This window comes from Gadus macrocephalus, chromosome 4 (assembly GCF_031168955.1).
Source record: "Gadus macrocephalus chromosome 4, ASM3116895v1".
Classification (NCBI taxonomy): Eukaryota; Metazoa; Chordata; class Actinopteri; order Gadiformes; family Gadidae; genus Gadus; species Gadus macrocephalus.
Genome location: NC_082385.1, coordinates 10450534 through 10472136, shown reverse-complemented (window position 1 = coordinate 10472136; position 21603 = coordinate 10450534). Strand labels below are relative to the sequence as shown.

The 21603-nt window shown below is 49.8% G+C and overlaps 1 pseudogene; it reads left to right on the top strand.

Moving 5' to 3' along the window:
* The first annotated feature begins 768 nt into the window (after positions 1-768).
* On the top strand, positions 769-21271 carry LOC132456009 (amyloid-beta A4 precursor protein-binding family A member 1-like; annotated as a pseudogene).
* Positions 21272-21603: the final 332 nt, after the last annotated feature.

Genomic DNA, 21603 nt, shown 5'->3' with positions numbered 1-21603 from the left:
TTGTCAAATGGGCTAATTACAATATAGCAAAGTAGGCTGCACAAACACACCAAAAAGCAACATCGCGCTTATCCTCGGTGCGAGCAGTGGTAGAACAGCGCCCTCTGCAGGTCAATCAGGACCCACCGCGCTGAGGTGATAGATTCTGAACAGGGGGCTTCGAGTCGAGCAATGTATTGCGGGCGCTGCTGCTGTGGGGGGGCAGAATTGAGGGCCCGACTTGAGATTGGCGTGACAAGAGATAATGGCTTAATGGTCGCGATAAAACATTCATTAGCTTTCATTCCGTCCCTGGGTTTCGTACATGTTCACTTGCTTGCAGTGTATAGACTTGCTGCTGAATAACTGAGTGCACACGCACTGCCGTCGACCTACCTACTCTCTGGGGCTTTCTGGCCCCCCAGTGGTAGGAGGCCTCGATATATGCAGACATAGTCAGTAATAATTGATGCCTTGCGTTAGAAATACAAGTAGAATGGGGAAGCTAAACGATAAGGGAAGATTAAAATGTGAGTTGCCTATGTGATTTTCTAGGGTGGCTGGGGTGAAAGTTGGCCTCGTAAGCCTATGTTTACTATTCTCGACTAATCTGGGTCAAGTCTGTAGGCTGTACGATTCCAACCCGTCTACGACTCTGGTGTTGACCCGTTATAAACGACATGAAGTAGACCATCAATCAACCGACTGGACACCATAGTTACCCCGCGTGCCTGACTGCTTGCGCCGCCGCCTGCCTCACGTTGTCACGGTAACGCCTGATCTGGGGGGAATACGGCGGCACGTGACTAAGGTGAGAAAGTGTTCCAAGGGGAATTATGGAGCACAGCGTGTTGTGTAGGGCCCAACAACACCGGATCAGTTACCGTCAGGGCGGCTTGGTAAAAACAGGGGGATAAATTGTATGATACACGGCCTGAACACATGACGACCAGGAGACGACGATTAAACTAACGGGAAACGGGAAGGGAACGGCGCCGCGCTCCGGTGCACCGTAACACGGTTTTTTGTCGTGTTGCACCGGCGTCTCTTTTGTAAAGGCGCTTTGTGCGTCGGTAATCCGCTCTGACGTCACGGCTCGGAGGGCGGGGCCGAGTTAATCCGAGCAGCGAGCAGCAAGTTGTGCGCGAGAGACGAGGACTGGCAGCGATGGAGATGGAGATGGGCAGAGCGGCCCGGCCCACCCCTTCACAGTGACACAGTGCAGGTAGGTGAGGCGAGGCGGTCGACAACTCAGTCCTTTTAATTATGATGAAGTGAGACGTGCGGGATGAAACGGGACGGGTGCAGAATCCCCCCTCGGAGCGGTTGATAGCAGCCCGCAAGGTGGGTCGTGTCCCGTGCTGGCGGAACTAGGGGCTGCTACACCTGCAGATATAAATCATGCCGGATTCGGAGAGAGCAAGGCAGGCAGTGAGGCGGATTGCTGCGTTGGGAACCGGGGGGCAAATATCACATCACACTTATATATTTATAGGGCAAATGCAAAAGTAGGCCAGCCGGTGTACCGGCCTACAACCCGTTAGTTTTAGGGTTGCGTCTATCCCGTGGTAGGATCGCTGGTCGGGATGTAGTCGATCGTAACGCCTTTATTTTGCACGATACGTCCGTGATTGATCCGTCGTTAATTGGAGCAGCCGGTACTAGTACCGTAGAGAGAGCGTCTTAACGTGTCCTGTTGTATTTTTTCATCGTCAACGTGTCACTTGTACGGTGAACCAGTCGCCTGTAACGGAGAGCTGACAGGCCGGTGGTAAATGGCAATAAAATGTCCTCCATCACCAACGAGCCACTAGAATAAAAACATTTGCCAGCGCAATGGTAGATGCGTAAAATAGTTCTTATTGGTAGACGTGACATGTCAACGATGTAGGCTAAATCATATGACTTAAAGCATATATCGATTTAATCAAACAACGACCATGCTTGTCTCAGTTGGGGTCTGTGTGTGTGTAGGCCTAACGCATAGCCTATTTTTCATATATCTTTTTCTATTCTGACCTCCATAAACGTATTTATGGTACTCGGTGTGCGTGTGTGTAGGTGTGACGACGAGTAGGCTGTACCACTCCAACCACCACCTCTGCCACCACTACCACACCACGCCATCCCCCACCCCACACCCCGCCAGCCCCCACCTCACCCACCCACTCACTGCATCTCCGCAGGACTGGGCAGACTGGTAATGGACCCAGTAGTGCCAGCCCATCTGTGACCCGTTCAACCCCAGGCCCTCCAGGAGGGGGGGGGGGGGGGGGGGGGGGGGGCACTATTACACACACTACCGTCTTGTCTGTCTGTGTGTGTGTGTGTGTGTGTGTGTGTGTGTGTCTGTGTGCGTGTGCGTGTGCGTGTGTGTGTCTACGTGTCTGTGTAGCACACCTGCGTCCAGTGTGTGTAGCAGCACACAGCCAGCTCGGCCGCGGGCCCCCTGAAATGTATTCCGCTTTGGGCTTCAAATGAGGCCCCCGCTACTCTGAATGTCCCACGGGCGCCTCTCGTGTTCTGCACTCAGTCTTGCCTTAGTTCGTCTTCGAGTCAAACAAAATGTCTGCACTTGCACGCTGAACCGAGATGATATCTGAGGGAAAGTATGCCGCGAGGCTGTGCTGATGGGCGGACGCGGGTTCGGGTTCTGAAGGCGTCGTTGAAGGCGTCTTATGTCGCGCTGAAGGCGATCACCATGGCGCCAGAGATGTTTTCAGTGCTCCGTGGGGGAGGAGGAGGGCTTGACTACATCGCTTTAAACGGTGCGGTCTTATAATGTGGCAACAGGATAGCATGCGTACTTAGACCGCTCTCTGCGTTTGACATCGAGGGCATCACGTCGATAAGAGGGTGTATAATATATACGTCTCTTTCTGCTCTTGGTGAAGAATCCCGTCAGACTCAAGGAGGGTGATTGAGATCATTTGGGATTGTTCAAAATGTACGGAACGAGATGATAAAATCGATTTCATTAAACTTTATTCACGATAACACTTGTCTTCCACAAACAGACCAAACTGCCTTGCATGAAAAGAAAGGACATTGCCCTCCGATGGGGACTCTATCACCACACTTCATTATTTGATGAACCTGAAGACCACTTCATGATTTCCCTAATGCTTTTAATTATAGCATCCTTTAACCCCTAATAACATATATTGCATCTTCCTGCAGCAGTGCTGTAAGGACCAGTGTTCTTATCCCTTTAGAAGCCCCTTCATATTCAGATCAATAACACGTCCATCTGCCTCAGCCCGCCCCTGATCAGATTTGTCTGTTAAGCCGCGTCTCTTCGTCTCTCGTCGAGGATGTTCTTCTCCCCCTCGTTTTCTTCCCCTGATTCTGTTGACTCTCTCCTCCCGGTCGGGCCATCTGCCTGCCCCTGGAGGGAGCGTTGGCAACGGGGGGGGAAAGTGGTTCAGATTAAATCACACGGAGGCAATCCACTGGATTTAGACCAGCATGTTTTTATTTAAACACAAAAAACGCATGCATGCACAAGCCCACACACACACATACACGCAACATATTCGGGCACACGCACAGGCACACACACACAAACACGCACATGCATGCACAGGCACAAACGCAAACACACGCACGCACACACACACACCCCACACACGCACGCACGCACACACAAACACACCACACACACACATACGTGCACGCATGCATGCAGACGCAAATGCAGGCACACACACAAACACACATGCAGGCACAGACATAACCACCCACGCACACGTACGTACCCAAAGACGTTTGCGCAGTTGCGCACACACACAGCCACACAATCGTTTGCCACATTCATTGGCTTAACATAGAATCATCTTAGACATCTGTCCTTCAGACAAGTTTGCTAACATCTTGCTGTTATAACAAGCTGTCCTCTGTAACCAATAATATTCCATTTATTGTTTCACCCTCCATCGGCGCCCTGTCTGATTACACGGCGTGCGACGTATGTGGTGTGACAGAAGCCATTGTGTCTCTGTCTGCCGGCTCTTTCAGGCAGCTGTCAAGAGTGGCGTTCTTTCGAAGAAGGAGGAGGAGGAGGAACATGTTCTGAGAGCCACACACACACACACACACACACACACACACACACACACACGGATCACACACCAGTCATGAGCCACAAGCACCAGGCGGAGGGCCTCGGAGACGCCGACGCCGACGAGCCCAGCAGCACAGACCCGGGCCCCCCCCGGAGCCGGCAGCCCAACGGCGCCTCAGCGGAGCGCCGGTCCTGGAGGCCCTGTCAGACGCAGAGCCCGGACGGAGAACCGGGTCACCCCCACCACCACCACCACCACCACCAACACCACCACCCCCCCCAACACCACCCGGCCCCGTCGGCCCGCGGGCCCCCGCGGCAGCGCCGGCGGCCCGCGTCCGGCACGGGGCCGGCCCACGGCCAGGGCCGTCCCGCCGAGGGGATGGTCCCGGACGCCGAGCCGCAGCCCGTGTCGCACCCCCGCCCGGGCGTCTCCCGCTACCGGCGCATGGGCGACCCCAACCCCCGGCTGAGGGCCCACAGGCAGAGGCCGCCCGGCGGCGAGGCCACGCCCCAGCAGCGGCCCCCCCCCCCCGCACGGGCCCCAGAGCGAGGGCCCGTCGGGTCCGGCTCAGCGGGCCTCGCAGCACGGGGAGGGTCCCGATCAGGCCCCCCCGACGCAGGCCGGGTCCGAGCCCCCCGCCCGGGAAGACCCCCTCCCCCGCCCACGCGCCGACTCCCCCGTCGTGGAGGAAGACGCGGGTGAGGGGCAGCCAGGGGGGGAGGAAGGGGAGGAAGGGGAAGAGGCGGAGGAGGCGGAGGGAACAGACGGGCAGGAGGGGGTCAACGGAGACGGCCGCGCGGCGGCTGTAGCGGCTGTGGCGGGTCGCCACGGTTACGTCCACGACCACACCCAGGCCTTTGAGGACTGGAGGGAGGACCAGCGCGGGGAACGGGCGCTGGAAGAGGAGGAGCGGGAGGAGGAAGACGAGGGAGTGCGACGCGGCGGCGGCGGCGCAGAGGAGAGCCTCGCCCCGGAGTCGGAGGCCAACGACCTCTGCTCCGACACGGAGAGCGCCGCCTCGCTGAGCATGGAGGGCCACCTCCACAGCCCCCCGCCGCTGCACTCCCCCACGCCTCCCTCCTCCCCGGGGGCCTCCCCCTTCCCCCACCGGGACCGGTACGACGAGGACGCCGGCCTGAGCCCCGGCAGCCCCGACCAGGACCCTCTTCCGGACCCCGACGAGGACGGCTCGGTCCACTCCGTGTCCTACGCCTACCCCAAGACGTACGCAGACTTTTACTCCGAGTCCCACTCCAGGTCCTGTCCCCAGCCGCTCAGCGAGACCCACCCGGAGCCCTACACCAAGTCCTACCCGGACTCCTTCCCCGAGGCCCTCGTCACCCCGTACCCCGAGCTGGGCCGGGAGCCCCACCGGGGGCGGGGCGGGAGGCGCGAGTCCTGGGACGAGGACGAAGAGGAGTCCTGCCGAGAGAGTCCTTCCTCGGAGCGCCGCGGCGGCCCGGAGGACGTGCAGAAGGGCGACGCGGCCTCCCCCTCCGGCCGGGGCAGCCCCCAGCCCCGGCCCTCCAGAGACCTCGGCTCCTTCCAGAGCCACGCCTGCCAGAGCCGCTCGGTGGGCTCCCGGCTGCACCACTACGACGGCCAGTCCGACGGCGAGGGCGACAGCACCGACGGCAGCCTCAGCTCCCGGAGCGCGGCAGCGGAGCACGGGCCGCCCCGGGGGGGGGGGGAGGACGCAGCCCAGGACGGGGGCGCGGCCGTCACGGCGCCGGCCTGCCAAGGGGACGCCGCCCGGTCCAACGAGCCGGCCGGGCCGGGAGAAGACCCCGGGAAGGGATCCGGGGACGCCATCAGCATGGCCATCAAAGACATCAAGGAGGCCATAGAGGAGGTCAAGACCAAGACGGTGAGGTCCCCCTACACGCCGGACCAGCCCGTGGAGCCCATCTGGGTGATGAGGCAGGACGTCAGCCCCACGGAGGAGGGCTACCAGACGACCGGGGGCTGTCACGGCGGGGTGAGTACGCTCCGCCCCCTTGTCGGTCTAGAACGAGGTGGTTTTGCCGATACTTTGTTGCTGTGGCGGTTTTTGCGCTGATGGGGCCGATGATCGTCTCAGCGGTCGGTGTCAGCGTTGCTGCGACGAGGCGGTTGTAAAGCGCCGGGGAGAGAAGCGTTTACGCAGATTTACGACCCGTGTGCCTCTTCGGCTGTTGCCAGGGCCGAGGGCGGTAGCTTTGAAGGTGTGCTCTCGCTGTGTTGCGGCATATTGTCCGCTGGATGGATGTTGGTACTCCTCATCTTTATTGCTGAGACTGTTTACTATTACGACCGCCTCCTCTAGTGCACCAGTTCGGTTTCTGCTGCTGCTCCTTCTCTTTCATCTCTGTCTCTCTCTGTCTTTCTCTCTCTCTCTCTCTCTGTCTGTCTGTCTGTCTGTCTGTCTGTCTGTCTGTCTGTCTGTCTGTCTGTCTGTCTGTCTGTCTGTCTGTCTGTCTGTCTCTCTCGTTCTCTCTCTCTCTCTCTCGCTCGCTCACTCGCTTAATCTCTCTCTCTCTCTCTCTCTCTCTCTGTCTGTCTGTCTGTCTCTCTCCCTCTCCCTCTCCCTCTCTCTCTCTCTCTCTCTCTCTCTCTCTCTCTCTCTCTCTCTCTCTCTCTCTCTCTCTCTCTCTCTCTCTCTTGCTCTCTCTCTCTCTTGCTCTCTCTCTCTCTCTCTCTCTCTCTCTCTCTCTCTCTCTCTCTCTCTCTCTTGCTCTCTCTCTCTCTTGCTCTCTCTCTCTCTCTCTTGCTCTCTCTCTACGTCAAATTCAATTTCAAGGTGCTTCATTGGCGTGTCAAAATTGATCATTTGTTTCACCAAAGCGAAACATGAGTTGTCATAATAAACCAACGTGAACAGTGGAAGAGCAAACAGAAAAACAGATCATAATGAGACGTGATGCTAACCAAACACAACCCCATACTAATCCTCTCTCTCTCTCTCTCTCTCTCTCTCTCTCTCTCTCTCTCTCTCTCTCTCTCTCTCTCTCTCTCTCTCTCTCTCTCTCTCTTCCAGTCCATGTCGGAGTCTCCCGACCACTACGGCTCGGCGGTGCTGCGGGACCCGGGCAGCCCCGTGGGGCCCGAGTCCTCCAGGGGGTCCCACCACCACCACCACCACCACCAGCAGCAGCAGCAGCAGCAGCAGCAGCAGCAGCAGCAGCAGCAGCAGCACTACCACCAACACCACCCTCAGAGCCTGGCCCAGCCGCCCCAGCTGAGGGATCGCGAGGGAGCCCGGCAGACCCAGCCCTACGTCCAGCCGCAGCCCTACCCGCCACCCGTTCTACCCAATCAGCAGCAGAGGCCGGCGCCGGCCAATCAGCCGCCAGCAGGCCAGCCCCCGTCCCCCAGTCTGGCCCAGCATCCCTCGGTGCAGGAGGTGAGCGGGCTCTGTGATTCGCTGCTGAGTCTCGTCCCATAGAGGAGTTTATGAGGCGGATGTTTGCATGTTGGGTGGGTGTCTAACCTGTATTCAGAGGTGTTACAGACAACATGAAGTGGGGTTTGAGATGCGTAGTGCGTTTGCATTTGTTTATGTTTGGCGTGTGATTATTTCCAACGGATTAGCGCAGTGGAAAAGGTGGGACAAATGGGATTTCATTCATCAGTGTGTAAGCGGGCCGTGCAAATAGGATATCTTGAGTCTTTAAACGGGGGGAACGTTTGAGTCACGTTCAAGAGGTTGAATGTAAAGTACGTTCTGTTTGTTCTGGTTTTGGCACACTATTCTTGGCACGGGGAATTGGCTCTGAAGGTGAAAAGTCGCTTTTTATATCCTGGTGCCTTAATGTGGTTTGTGAACAGCCCCTATCGTTTCTTTAGTTTCTGCTATCGGGCAGGTTTCGCTTCTGCATTTACATAAATATATCGTTACCGAAATAAAGTCTTTTTCTTAGAAAATACGCTTTTTTTGTCCGTTGTCAATTTTACTGTGGGACAATGTTTTTGTGTTTTTTCTATATGCTCTTGTGATTCCTGGTTATTCACAGTCTTCTATTTGTTTGATTTCTAGATGCGCAGACCACTGCACTCTTTTCCAACATTTGTGGAAGGTGAGTTTCTGGCAATTCTCTTCCTAAAATGTTTATTTTATGTGAAGGGATGCAAGATGGGAAAGTGTATTTTGCTGTTTTCTCACAATGGTGTGTGGTGTTATAAGCAGAGTTCACTATAAAATGTGTGCACAACACTGTGTGAGTTTGTTTGTTTGAGGGTGTGTGTGTGTGCATGTGCGTTTCAGTCTGTGTGTGTGTGTGTGTGTGTGTGTGTGTGTGCGTGTGTGTGCGTGTGTGTGTGTGTGTGTGTGTGTGTGTGTGTGTGTGTGTTTCAGTGTGTGTGTGTGTGTGTGTGTGTGTGTGTGTGTGTTTCAGTCTGTGTGTGTGTGTGTGTGTGTGTGTGTGTGTGTGTGTGCGTGTGTGTGTGTGTGTGTGTGTGTGTGTGTTTCTGTGTGTGTGTGTGTGTGTGTGTGTGTGTGTGTATGCATGTGAGTGTGTTTGTGAGTGTGCGTGTGTGTGGTGTATGTTACGCACACACATATCGGTTGTGTCCGTAAGTGTATGTTTCGGACATACTGGACACACTTCAGTCCCTATCTGACCCGGGTGCATCCTTCCCCCGCCCTCTGCTCCAGTCCCAGGACCATGTGACCCAGAGGACCTGATTGACGGCATCATCTTTGCTGCCAGCTACTTAGGCTCCACCCACCTGCTGTCTGAGCGCACGCCCAGCAAGAGCGCGCGCATGCAGCAGGCCCAGGAGGCCATGCACCGAGTCAGGGTGAGCGCAGGAGTCACTCACGTCTCCTTCTTTTAATACAGTCTCCAACACACTATATCGGGTTCTCACAGGCTAACATACAAAAAAAATTGAATAACAAAAAAAAACTTAATTTATATACATATAATAGCACAACACTCATCGGGGGGAGGGGTGGGGGGAATTATTCATACGTTTTTACGTATAAAATGTATGTAATTTTTTTGAGATATGTTTTATTGTAATCGTCTTTTCCATAACCAACATTTATTGAACAATTTCAGGCCGGTAATCCTGATTTGGGAAGGTTTACATTGTACCAGTTTCTTGAAACAACCTTCTCACAGCCCTTCCTTATCAGCCATTGACGATGAATCCAGCATTTCAATTAACTTCACGTTTACGTTTGTTATTGCATTGGTATGAGTAATGAGTGAATGTGTAATATCCCTAAATCAGTGTGTGCACTGTGATGTTCAAAGACAAAGGGCTGTTCTGTGTGGGATTTGATTCATGTGGTTCATGAGTTAGTGCTCATGAGCAAGGCAGCAGCATTATACCATTGAACTGGTCTGTTGTTTGCTGCAGTGTGGATCTATCGCTCTATTTCGAGACGTGGGGTTGAAGCAGGAGGACAGGGGACAGGTTTTTTTCTCACACGAATCAATATAACCTAATTTCTTATCCATAGACATGGAATTTATGCCCAATAATGTAGCACACAAATTCTAATCACGTCTTAAAGTCTTTATGGCTCTTTCTATGGTCAGCATTATCTCCACTGGTAGAATCATGTGTTGATAGAATTCTCTCTGTTTTAAATAACCGTGACAATGAGCGTTTTGACATGCCAACAGTAGCATTCTGGGAAATGTAGTGCAACGGACCTCAGGACCGTGTCACCAGTCTCTTCAGACAGACGATGTGAAGCCACACACAATGGTTCTTCCCTGTCTGGGGAGGCACATGCGTCTGAAGAACTACTGTAAAGTAAGAGTGTTAAGTCCCTGTGTATTGTCTGACTAGGCCACCAGAGAAGGCTGAGGACACTTTGATTGACCCTTGAGAAAGTCACTTTAAAGGGGCGCCTGTCGCGAGAAAGAGATGGTCCTTTTGGGCTGCGTTGGCAGGAAGTCAATCAAACTGATCCGTGATGGTGGTCTTTTGCATGGTAGTCGTAACGTTTGGCGGTTTTAATATTTAATGAACGTGAATGCGCTTGGCTTTGTGAGTCGGGACAAAGTGGGCATTCAGTGCAGACAGCCATTGGATGAAAAAGCTATTCAGAAAGCTTCTTTAAAAAAATCCAATCTGCCTCTCTGCTCGTTTCTTGGTTCTATATTCGTAGCCTTGATCAACACTTAGATCATTGCACATGAATGTCCAAATTCTTGTTGGTTTTGCAAAGGACAAGGATAAGCAGAGACACGTCGCGCCAACACCTCAATCACATTCCTCTCACTTTCCTTTAGCTGAGCGCGGCAGAGCTCTAACACACACGCCGGGGATACAGGGATGAGTCATTTGAAACACAGTGGAACTATTTTCGATCGGTTTTACCACCCTACGCTAAATATAATGCACAGGAGTACATCGTGTGATCCTGCCGATTGAACATATCATACATCAGGAAGCCGAAGAAAATATTTCTGTTGATTAGTCATATGGTCAGACTAAAGGTTTTAGGAGAAGAGAAACTTACACCAGAGAGCCTCAGTCCGGTGATATTATTATCAATAGATTTCGGACGTCGTGTTGATAAGTCGACTCATAGTTACATCTCTACTTTTAAGGTCCTTTCATCCTTTTCAATGTCCTGTCATCCTCCCCCCTAAGCAAAACGAAAAGCACACAATGGAACATTTCCAGGTGAAATTGACATTTCTATAAAAGAAACATTGATTTTGAAATGTCAGAGTGATGTCACGCAGCAATAAGGGATGTGTCTGACTCATGGTGTGTGCGTGGGCGTACGTCAGACCTGTGCGTCAGTCAGTCTGTCTGGGAAGGGACGGGAAGACTCTTAACTTCAAATGCTGTGTCCAGCAGAATGGTCACAGTTGAAGCCGAAACACTATTGAGACAAAGAGAGCCTAATATAGTACCTCTACGGACCATTAGTAGGGCATTTTACACAAAACCCATTGAATAATGGTTGCTAAACAGACATTCCTTGAAATCGGTGTTGACATTTAAGTGTACATACACATAAAGGCCATGTATGTGTGTATGTATACGTATGAATGTATTCATATGTATGTATGCATGTATGCAATGCATGTATGTAGTATATATGGAGTATGTATCGATGTATTCAAATGTATGTGCGTATTTATTCATATGTATGTATGCATGTATGTATGTATGTATGTATGTATGTATGTATGTATGTATGTATGTATGTATGTATGTATGTATGTATGTATGTATGTATGTATGTATGCATGCATGCATGCATGCATGTATGTAAGCATTTAATCATGTTTGAACTGTGACTATATTTCTGGAATTGCAAGATTTAGCTGTTACTAGGGGAACCTTATTCAAGTTATTGAGAATCCTTATTTTACATACAAAACTGTGGCAATGCCAGACCAATTACTGCTGAAGGAATTCTACTGCTAGAATCGTTTGAATGCACCCCACATGAGTAGGTCAGGCACACACAGACACACACACACACACACACACACACACACACACACACACACACCACACACACACACACACACACACACACACACACACACACACACACACACACACACACACACACACACACACGCCCTCACACATCTTTGCCGCGCACACAATCGTTTGCATGGCTCCTGCGTTGTCATGGAAACCCGACTCAACCCAATCAAGAAAGCGGATACATATTGGTCTGTATGTTGTAAAAGTTCCAGATATGCGTCGGCATACATGAGGGAACGCTAACACACTAAAGTGTCCATTGTGAGCAGGGAAGTGGTGATATGCCGGAGCTCTGCTCGTGTTATGATAGTTCATCGACTGCCGCAGGGCGCCAGTGTCTGGCTCTATATAACTATATATACACACGACTGCATCACTGGAGCTCTGGACAGCCTGTTCTATCCTGTGGATGTCAGCCGGCACAGCAGGGCTGGCTCTGAGACCGACGTGTCACCTGTCAATCAGGCACGCCGCGGGCCCGTGCTGTCGATCCGATCGAGGGGAAGGGTCGTGACGAAGGAGCAGAGTTTGTGTCGAAGGGGGGAAAGTTTCCGAGCTTCCGCGAGGTGTGGTGTCTGCAGGGGCCCGATGACGGCAGACGTGATGGACGGTCAAAATGTCGGGGACATGTATTCACACACACACACACACTAACACACACACACACGACGCACCCACAGCCCTGGTCTCTGGTTAGCGCAATGACATGTGGGATGGAGAGTGAATAAGCCGTGCGTCTCACACCCTGCTTCCTGTTCTTTAAGAGTTGGGTTGAGTGTACCGCGCTCTCTTTTCTGTTGCTTTTTCACTCTGCATTTATTCCCCTTTCTGTGCGTGTGTAAGTGTGTATGTGTGTGTGTGTGTGTGTGTGTGTGTGTGTGTGTGTGTGTGTGTGTGTGTGTTTTTGAATGTGTATCTCTCTCTCTCTCTCTCGCTCTCTCTCTCTCTGTCTCTCTCTCTCTCTCTCGGTCTCTCTCTCTCTCTCTCTCTCTCTCGGTCTCTCTCTCTCTCTCTCTCTCTCTCTCGGTCTCTCTCTTTTTTGCTCTTTTACTCCTTTGCTTTTACCGGCTTTCATTCTTTGTCCCTCTGCTTTTCTGTTCTCTGCTCTTTGTTTTGGTTTCTGCTCTCTGGTCACTGAAGGCTGCTCAAAAGCAGGCAAAGAACAGGAAGAAGGTAAGACCCTTTTCTCTGTCTCCGTCTCTTCTGTCATCTGTGTCTCGTAGCATCCCTAGTTCCCGGAGAACAGGGCTGGTGTGTCTGCAGACTTCTGTGTTGATGTGACAACGTGTGCAAGTGTCCTTTGTGTTTTGGTGTGGTACTCCAGCCTGCGGTCTCTCATACACTGGTTATAACAGCTTGAGCTTCCTCTCCTGCATAGCTGGGATGTCATTTCATTCATCACCACGGGAGCCACTGGTGTATTTCGTATTCAGAGGACCATATTTTCCAAGTACTAAGTATTTCATCGTGCGTTAAATGAGATCCCTCGAAACTTTTGTTTCATGGCTCTTTTAAAAGTCTTCTCAAAGAAGAGGATGTGTTTTAAGTGCGCAGACAAAAGCCTTTGCAACCTCCGTTGTTGGTTTATGTCTTTGATTTTAATGATTTGATTAGAATTCATCTCTGCATCTCACATCCATAATTCATGGCGTGTCGCGGGTCTTCCATATGTCAGAGGCCCCTTTGTGTGGATAATTTATGGAACATTTATTATGCACATCTCCTGATTGTCATGTAGGACCCGGTTTGCTTCACGCTTTAGAAGCTCCACTGAAGATGAGAAGTTCAAGGGGTCGGGGGGAGGTTTCAGCGGGTTTAGTTAGCGGTGTGGACGGAAGAACCACCGATTTAAGGTAGAAGGACAAAAGGAAAATAAAAAAGGAAATAGCTTCTCATGCAATAGGGTTAGATGTCATGAGTATATGCATAATGTATGACCGAGGGAGGTGGAATCATCTGTACAATGGAGCAGGTGAAGAAGGACAATGTGTGACAAAGGAAAAACCATACTATATTATTAATCATATTCCTAATTTAACTCATTGCCTTCCACAAATAAAATTGCTTTCAGTAAGTGCACTCATAATTGTAACTATGCTGAATTCGATGTAAGGAAACTCGCATCCAGAAATTCTGTGTTTGATGTCTGATCGGCTGGTCCATCCAAACATCGTCTCCATGATGTGACCTAAGCACCAGTCCTCTCTACTGGAAGCACTGGTGCCTTTTAACATTGCCATGACGACGGGTACCCTCTCTGATGAGGTCAAAATGAATCACGATGACATTGTAGGGTGAAGTTAGATGACTGGGGTGTTTACTTCCCACGTTCTGCCTTCAATCCCCAGTACCTAGTGCTTAACTGGTTGGAACCCTCTAGCAAGATGTCCCAGCCCATACTGCACCTCTCTATCCTCTGTTTAATATACCCTTGTTCAAGAGAATGGATGTAGTGACGTACATATGCCCCTTATAGTGTATTCAGCGTGGAGGTCATGCTGAAGTAAGACAAGAGACGTGGGGGCATTGAAATAGGTATTGTTGTCAAACGCTTCACTTCCTGTTTGTCTTGTGATCCTGCAGAGTACAGAAGCAGAGACGCCCTCTGCTGGCGAGGTGGACCTCTTCATGTCCACGCAGAGGATCAAGGTTCTCAACGCAGACACTCAGGTAACCAAGAGCGACCTGGAGTCAACGACCGAAGCCCCAAGTCACCGACAGTGACCTGAGGTCACCAATAGCAAGCTGGAGCAACCAATAGCAGCCTGATGTAACCAACACCATCGTGAAGTAACCAATAGCAACCTGATGTAACCATTAGCAACCTGAAGCAAACAATAGCAACCTGAAGTATCCAATAGCAACCTGAAGTAACCAATAGCCACCTGAAGTCAGTTATAATAAATCAACATTGAACCTGCCAGTCCGCATATATTGACTCATCTCAAAATTGTATCAGCTGTAAAGATAATTGAAGGACAACCACGCCTTTGTAAAGAAGTGCTCTCAGTCTTGGTTATTGTATGGCTGCCAGCTCTCCTGCTAACGACCCTTCAGTATCACTGCGCGGAGGACAGTCACAGGCGGACATGTGACTGTGGGTAGTAGTTAGCAGTGAAAGGCGACCATTAGCCCTCTGTGGGGTCTATAAGAAGTGTGTGTGTCCCCCCCCCCCCCCCCCCTCCCCCCCCGCCAGGAGGCCATGATGGACCTGCCGCTCCGGACCATCTCCTACATCGCCGACATCGGGCAACATGGTGGTGCTGATGGCGCGGGGCAAGATGGTGCGGTCCCGAGCGCCACGCAGGAGCCCCTGGAACCCAGCGGCGAGCAGGAGACCCTGTCCGGGGACGACCGCCCGCCTCTACCGCATGATCTGCCACGTGTTCGAGTCCGAGGACGTACGTCAGCAATCCGTGGTGGTTGTTGTTGTTGTTGTTGTTGTTGTTGTTGTTGTTGTTGTTGTTTTGTAACAGGTTAAAAGTGATGGATAACACTAATCTGTACTCTACTTCTAATTCATATATTATATTGAGGGTTATCAGGTGTGCATTAGATTTTAGATTGTGCGTGTTGTTTGTTTGCATGATTTTAGTGTCTTCACTGGAGTAACATCTGTGCTCAGGCGTCTCTGTGCCAAGTCATTAATGCTTTAAAAGAAACAAAAGTGCTTTTCAAAGTTATCCCTTTGCATAAAGAATGTGGTGCTCTCTCTCTCTCTCTCTCTCTCTCTCTCTCTCTCTCTCTCTCTCTCTCTCTCTCTCTCTCTTCCTCTCTCTCTCTCTCTCTCTCTCTCTCTCTCTCTCTCTCTCTTTCTCTCGCTCTCTCTCTCTCTCTCTCTCTCTCTCTCTCTCTCTCTATGTCTCTCTTCCACCTCTCCACCAGCCCAGCTCATAGCCCAGTCCATCGGGCCAGTCCTTCAGCGTAGCCTACCAGGAGTTCCTTCGCGCCAACGGCATCGACCCGGAGGTCCTGAGCCAGAGGGAGTACAGCGACCTGCTCAACACTCAGGACATGTACAACGACGACCTCATCCACTTCTCCAGTCAGAGAACTGCAAAGACGTGAGTCTGCCACCAGGGGGAGGTACACTGTCAGAGGTCGAGCCTGGGAACAGACCCTTTACACAGAGGTGCTCTCAGTAGGACAAACATCAGGGGTCGCTCACATCCCTGATTATGAGCAGGCTAAAGCCTGGTACACATCATGCTTTTATGTTAAAAGAATCTCAAGACACACCCCTGACGATGGATGAGATACAATTTACTGTTTTTGGTCGTTATGTGTGTGGTGAGCTGTGTTGGCGAAAATCGTTGCCTTCCACACACTTAACCGATCCGGTCCCCAACAACAGAGTCTCTTGCAAAACGACAATTGCAGTCTCATGATCAAAAACGTGTCCTCTAGCGTAAAGAAACAACGTGGACATCCTAAAGAACGACTAAGAACCATAGACAAAGTCATGGAGACTAAATGGACAAACAATTGTTACAACCATCAAAAAGGCTTTACTGACCAGAGTCAAACAGGGGGAAATCTGATACAAACCGTGCACTAAGGAATTCGCCTCTTAGTGCCCAGATTCCAACCTCTGGAACCTTCCACCTTCCTGTCTCTCTTCACGCTGCTGTCCATAAAGACACAGAAGCTACCTTCAATAAACAGATGTATCTTAATAAGGTCCTGGCATAGAAACGTCTTTCTCTCATTCACATAGTGACCAGGTATACATCGTAAAAACAACTCATCATTATACAAACATATACATTCCTACCAATATACCCATAACCCAAATCACACACGACATCATACTCAGTGGTATACGTGACCACTGCCCCCCCCCCCCCCCCCCCCCCCCCCAGGTTTACATCGAGAAGCAAAAAAGGCGAGATGGCTGGCCTGGTGATCGTGGAGTCGGGCTGGGGCTCCATCCTCCCAAACCGTCATCATCGCCAGCATGATGCACGCTGGGGCCGGCGGAGAAGTCGGGGCCGGCTGAAACATCGGGGACCAGATCATGACCATCAACGGGACGAGTCTGGTGGGGCTTCCCCTCAACACCTGCAGAGCATCATCAAGGTGGGACGCCCTTCGCTGTTATCAGCCTGGGTGCGAGCCCCGATGGCTACGGCGGAAGTCTCAGTTTCAGTCATTGGTTTTTTTCCCGAAAAAAACATATATAAACACAGTATTTTTATTTACATTATACTTTTCCAATACATTTACATTTCAATTGAGGGCATTTAGCAGATGCTTTTCCAAAGTGACCTACAATATGTACATTTGTCAGAAGAAAGAGAAACAATATTGCTGTTGGTGCAGTAAGGCTGTTTATTGAAACAATTGCCATGCACCAATAATCGCTGGGTTAACCCGTTTCTCGTATGCAACAAAGATAGCTAGGGTAAGATGCTACGCAACTAGTACGATTTTTTTTGTGCCAGGACGTACGACATGCATACGTGTGTACATTAAGTGCCAGGACGTCCAACATACAATAAGTGTGTACATTAAGTGCCAGAACGTACGACATACATGCGTTTGTACATTAAGTGCCAGAATGTACGACATACATAGGTGCGTATGTTAAGTGCCCGGACGTAGAGCATACAATAAGTGCGTAGGAGGGATGTCAGGGAGTTGATGCAGAGTTGAGGTGAACTCTAAATGAGTTCAATACAAAACACAAGAGATTAAACTGCAATACAATGGAATGGACATTTTAATATTTATGCATATTATTACAAATTCACCTTGAAATATGGTTATTCATTAAATGGTTGAAACCCTATGAAACCCCGAGCATGGAAAACAAAACGAACCAAATCCAAGGTGACTTTGATTTCAGGTACTATAGTGGCTGCTCACAGGACATTGTCAGATGAGGCCTGAACCCAGTAACCTTTCAGAACATTGGCGTCAGTGCTATCCGATACCCTTGATCGATTGACTCATGACAGGCACATTTTATTCAAAGGAAACACTCTGGTTTGATATGTTTTATAAAGACAATATCTTCAGCAGAAGAGTGACATAGGGCAGGTTTCAACTCACATTTCGTTGAAAAAATCGTACTTTTGATATCAAATTTAGTGTTTTTCTCTTTCAAATTTCAGTTCTCTCTCTGTTTTTTGTGCGCCCTTCTCTCTCTCTCCCTCTCTCTCTCTCTCTCTCTCTCTCTCTCTCTCTCTCTCTCTCTCTCTCTCTCTCTCTCTCCCCTCTCTCTCTCTCTCCTCTCTCTCTCCCCTCTCTCTCTCTCTCTCTCTCTCTCTCCTCTCTCTCTCTCTCTCTCTCTCTCTCCCTCTCTCCCTCTCTCTCTCTCTCTCTCTCTCCCTCTCTCTCTCTCTCTCTCTCTCTCTCTCTCTCTCCCCTCTCTCTCTCTCTCTCTCTCTCTCTCTCTCTCTCTCTCTCTCTCTCTCTCTCCCCTCTCCCCCTCTCTCTCTCTCTCGTCTCTCTCTCTCTCTCTCTCTCTCTCTCCCCTCTCCCCTCTCTCTCTCTCTCCCCTCTCTCTCTCCCTCTCTCCCTCTCTCTCTCCCCTCTCTCTCTCTCTCTCTCCCCTCTCTCCCTCTCTCTCTCTCTCTCTCTCTCTCTCTCTCTCTCTCTCTCTCTCTCTCTCTCCTCTCTCTCTCTCTCTCCCTCTCTCGCTCGGTCTTCCTAACCCTGCCGTCCCCCTGTCCCCCCCACCAGGGTCTGAAGTCCCAGTCCAGGATCAAGATGAACATCGTGCGGTGCCCGCCCGTCACCATGGTGCTGATCCGTCGGCCCGACCTGCGCTACCAGCTGGGCTTCAGTGTGCAGAACGGCATCGTGAGAGACCCGCTGTAGAGCCACCCCACCCACCCCGCGAGGCTCGGACGCATTTAGCTTTTAGCATCCTATTAAAGGGGACATATTACACCACCAGGTGTGATCTGCCTCTTCTGACATCACAAGTGGCGTGTCCAACCTCGATGTATGACGATGGATGAGCAATGTGTGCTACGGTCCACTGGGTAGGCTGGCAGACTGATCTATCCAGCACACATCTCGGTGGACACGCCCCACTTGTGATGTCAGAAGACGCAGAGGGCTTGTGACGGCTGATCACACTCACACTTGGTGGTATAATATGTCACCTTTAAAGTATCCCATGGATGGATATAATGAAGCTTCCTTCATTATATATCGCTGCATCCTTGTTGAGGAAACAATGTGCAAATGGAACTGCCTTGGGATTGGCTGTTACCGTTGGCAACAGGCGTATTAGAGGGATTGTGGTACATTACGTTGAAATGCTGCATCCTTCATTCACAGAATGACAAAAGTCATTGAGTCAGACATTGAACGTTGAGTTCAAATGATTTGCGTCAATGTTTTAGTGTTCCTGACTGCAGGCACACACGCGGCTAAGGTTATATTAGTTTAGGCTAGTTCTCGTCTGTATAAATGTGTTAAACCTGAACTGATTAATCAAAAAGGGGGCAGACTGAGACAAGGACAAGTTGTAGAACGGAGGCATTACACTCCCATGTAAACCCTCAAAAAAGTGTTCCACTGTTACCTAGCAACGGGCCTAGGGCAGGATTATGAAATACTGCATAAACATTCAAACAGAATGTAATGCATGTGTTCAAACTCCCCAAACTTCTTCCTCGAGACAAGATTCTTTTCCTATCTTGCTTCGACATCTCACATTGAAGTTATAGCTAAAGCCTTAACAAAACAGAAACTGTGCTGATTATTTAGTTATTGTAACTTTATGCATGGACTAATGTCTTTACCTAGTATATTATTGAGTTAGGTTGTGGATCATAGCGCATAATTTGTTTTATTGCTGAAGTTTCATGTTAGATAATGATATTATCTTGTTTTTATACTATGACATCATTTTTTCTATCGATTAATGGTTGACAATGCATTCTTCCCATGAAAGACTGAGGAAAGCCGGAATAGTCCTCTCCTGAACAACTCTTTTTAACTGCAGCTCTGTCACATTTTTCTGTTATCTCTTAGCCGTTGTTTAGTGGAGGAAGGAATACTGTTTATATGTGTGTGTCTGTGTGTGTGTGTGTGTGTGTGTGTGTGTGATTATGTATGTGTGTGTGTGTGTGTGTGTGTGTGTGTGTGTGTGATTATGTATGTGTGCAGATCTGTAGTCTGATGCGGGGGGCATCGCTGAGAGGGGAGGGGTCCGCGTTGGCCACCGCATCATCGAGATAAACAGCCAGAGTGTGGTGGCCACACCCCACGAGAAGATTGTCCAGATCCTGTCCAACGCCATGGGAGAGGTGGGCCCACGTACCCACATGCTACACACAGAGCATAGGAAATAAAGCACATAGAACATAGGACGTATCGAACATTAGCAAACGGAACATAGGAAACATAGCACATAGAACATAGGAAACATAGCCCATTAGCACACAGAACATAGGACACATCGCACATAGAACACAGGACATAGGATGCAAAGAACCTAGGACATGTCGTACATTAGCACGCAGACATAGGTCACACAGCACATCAGCACATAGAACACACAGCACATGATGTGCTGGTCCATAATAATAATACGTGTGGATTATTAAGCCAGGGTTTTAATTAGAACTGTTCATTTTTGTTTTTGTTTTGTGGATACGGCAATGTTTCCACCCGATGAGGCCAGGTTCCATCACTGATGACGTGTCTACGTGCATCATTAGATATAGCTGTAATAGATGTGTTTTAAACTGCGAAGGATCTGATGACTCTAACCCCCTGTGTCCGTCCGATGTGTTTTCTGCTGCAGATCCACATGAAGACAATGCCTGCTGCCATGTACCGTTTACTGACCGCACAAGAACAGCCCGTCTACATCTGAGAGCCTGACTACCCCTATCCTACCCCCTACCAACCTACATCCTACCCTCTGACCCTACATCCTACCATCTGATCTTATACCACCTGACCTCTGACCATCTGACCTCTGAACATCTGACCTCTCATCACCTGACTTCTGACCACCTGACGTCTGATCTCCTACCACCTGACCTCCGACCCCTGACCTCTGCCCACCTGGCCTCTGAACACCTGACCTCTGACCCCCTACGTCAGACCACACCTCTCACTGGGATTCCTCGTTCGCTCCACTTCAGCCACAAAACATCCAAGATATTAGCCATTTTACCATATCTTTTTTTATTTAAACATCACTTTACGTATCTCGTTTGATATCACAAGTATTCTGTTCTCAACAGCACAGATTTGCCTTAATCTGTATGAGTATGTGTCATGTTTAACATGTAAATACAGATTATTTCACGGTAGGCGGAGTGTTTATGTGATATGGTTTATGTATAACCAAAGATAAGTTGTGTATTTTTATTATGCATATTTAGTTGGAAAAATAGAATGATTATGATTACATTTACCTTAAATGGTTATATGAATTGAATGTACTTACAAATATGGACCTACACATCTTGGACCAGAACATAAAGACAAATAACTGGAGAGGTTATATATATATATATATATATATATATATATACGGAAAACGCATGCAAAAGAAACCCTACATAATACTTAGGGAATACTGGAAGTTGTTATGATGAATGAGGGAGTCCTGTTGTTGGTCTAAAGTCACTGTACTGGGTTTGGAGCTAAACACATTTCAATATCATTCATCCTGACGGCTAACAGACAAGGTGATAGAAAGGGATAGCCTGAATTGATGTAAACGACACATGTATTAATCCAGGCGTGGTTGTCCTCCTTTGTATTACGTGAAAAAATAAACTCCCCCAAGGCCGCCACTGTGGACGTTTAACTTGCAACCGCACTCATATCAGCAGTTATCTTCGACGGGAATGATAAAGATGTAGCCCTAAGCGGCGATTGGGGGGTTTCAAACCCACGTATGACCGTTAAAATATGACAACGCACACAAACATGCTTCTTCTAGTATCGGTCGATAACGACAGCCATGGCACTCCTGAACATCCCTGGGAGGAGGAAGCCCCACTCGGCGTTCCTTCTCAAGATGTCTTCCTTGCTAATGGAAGGGAGTTTTATCTTGGGCTAGGGTTAGGGGGATGTCATAAATATATTGCCTGTTAAGCCCTTTGAGACAGTACCTGTGATTAAG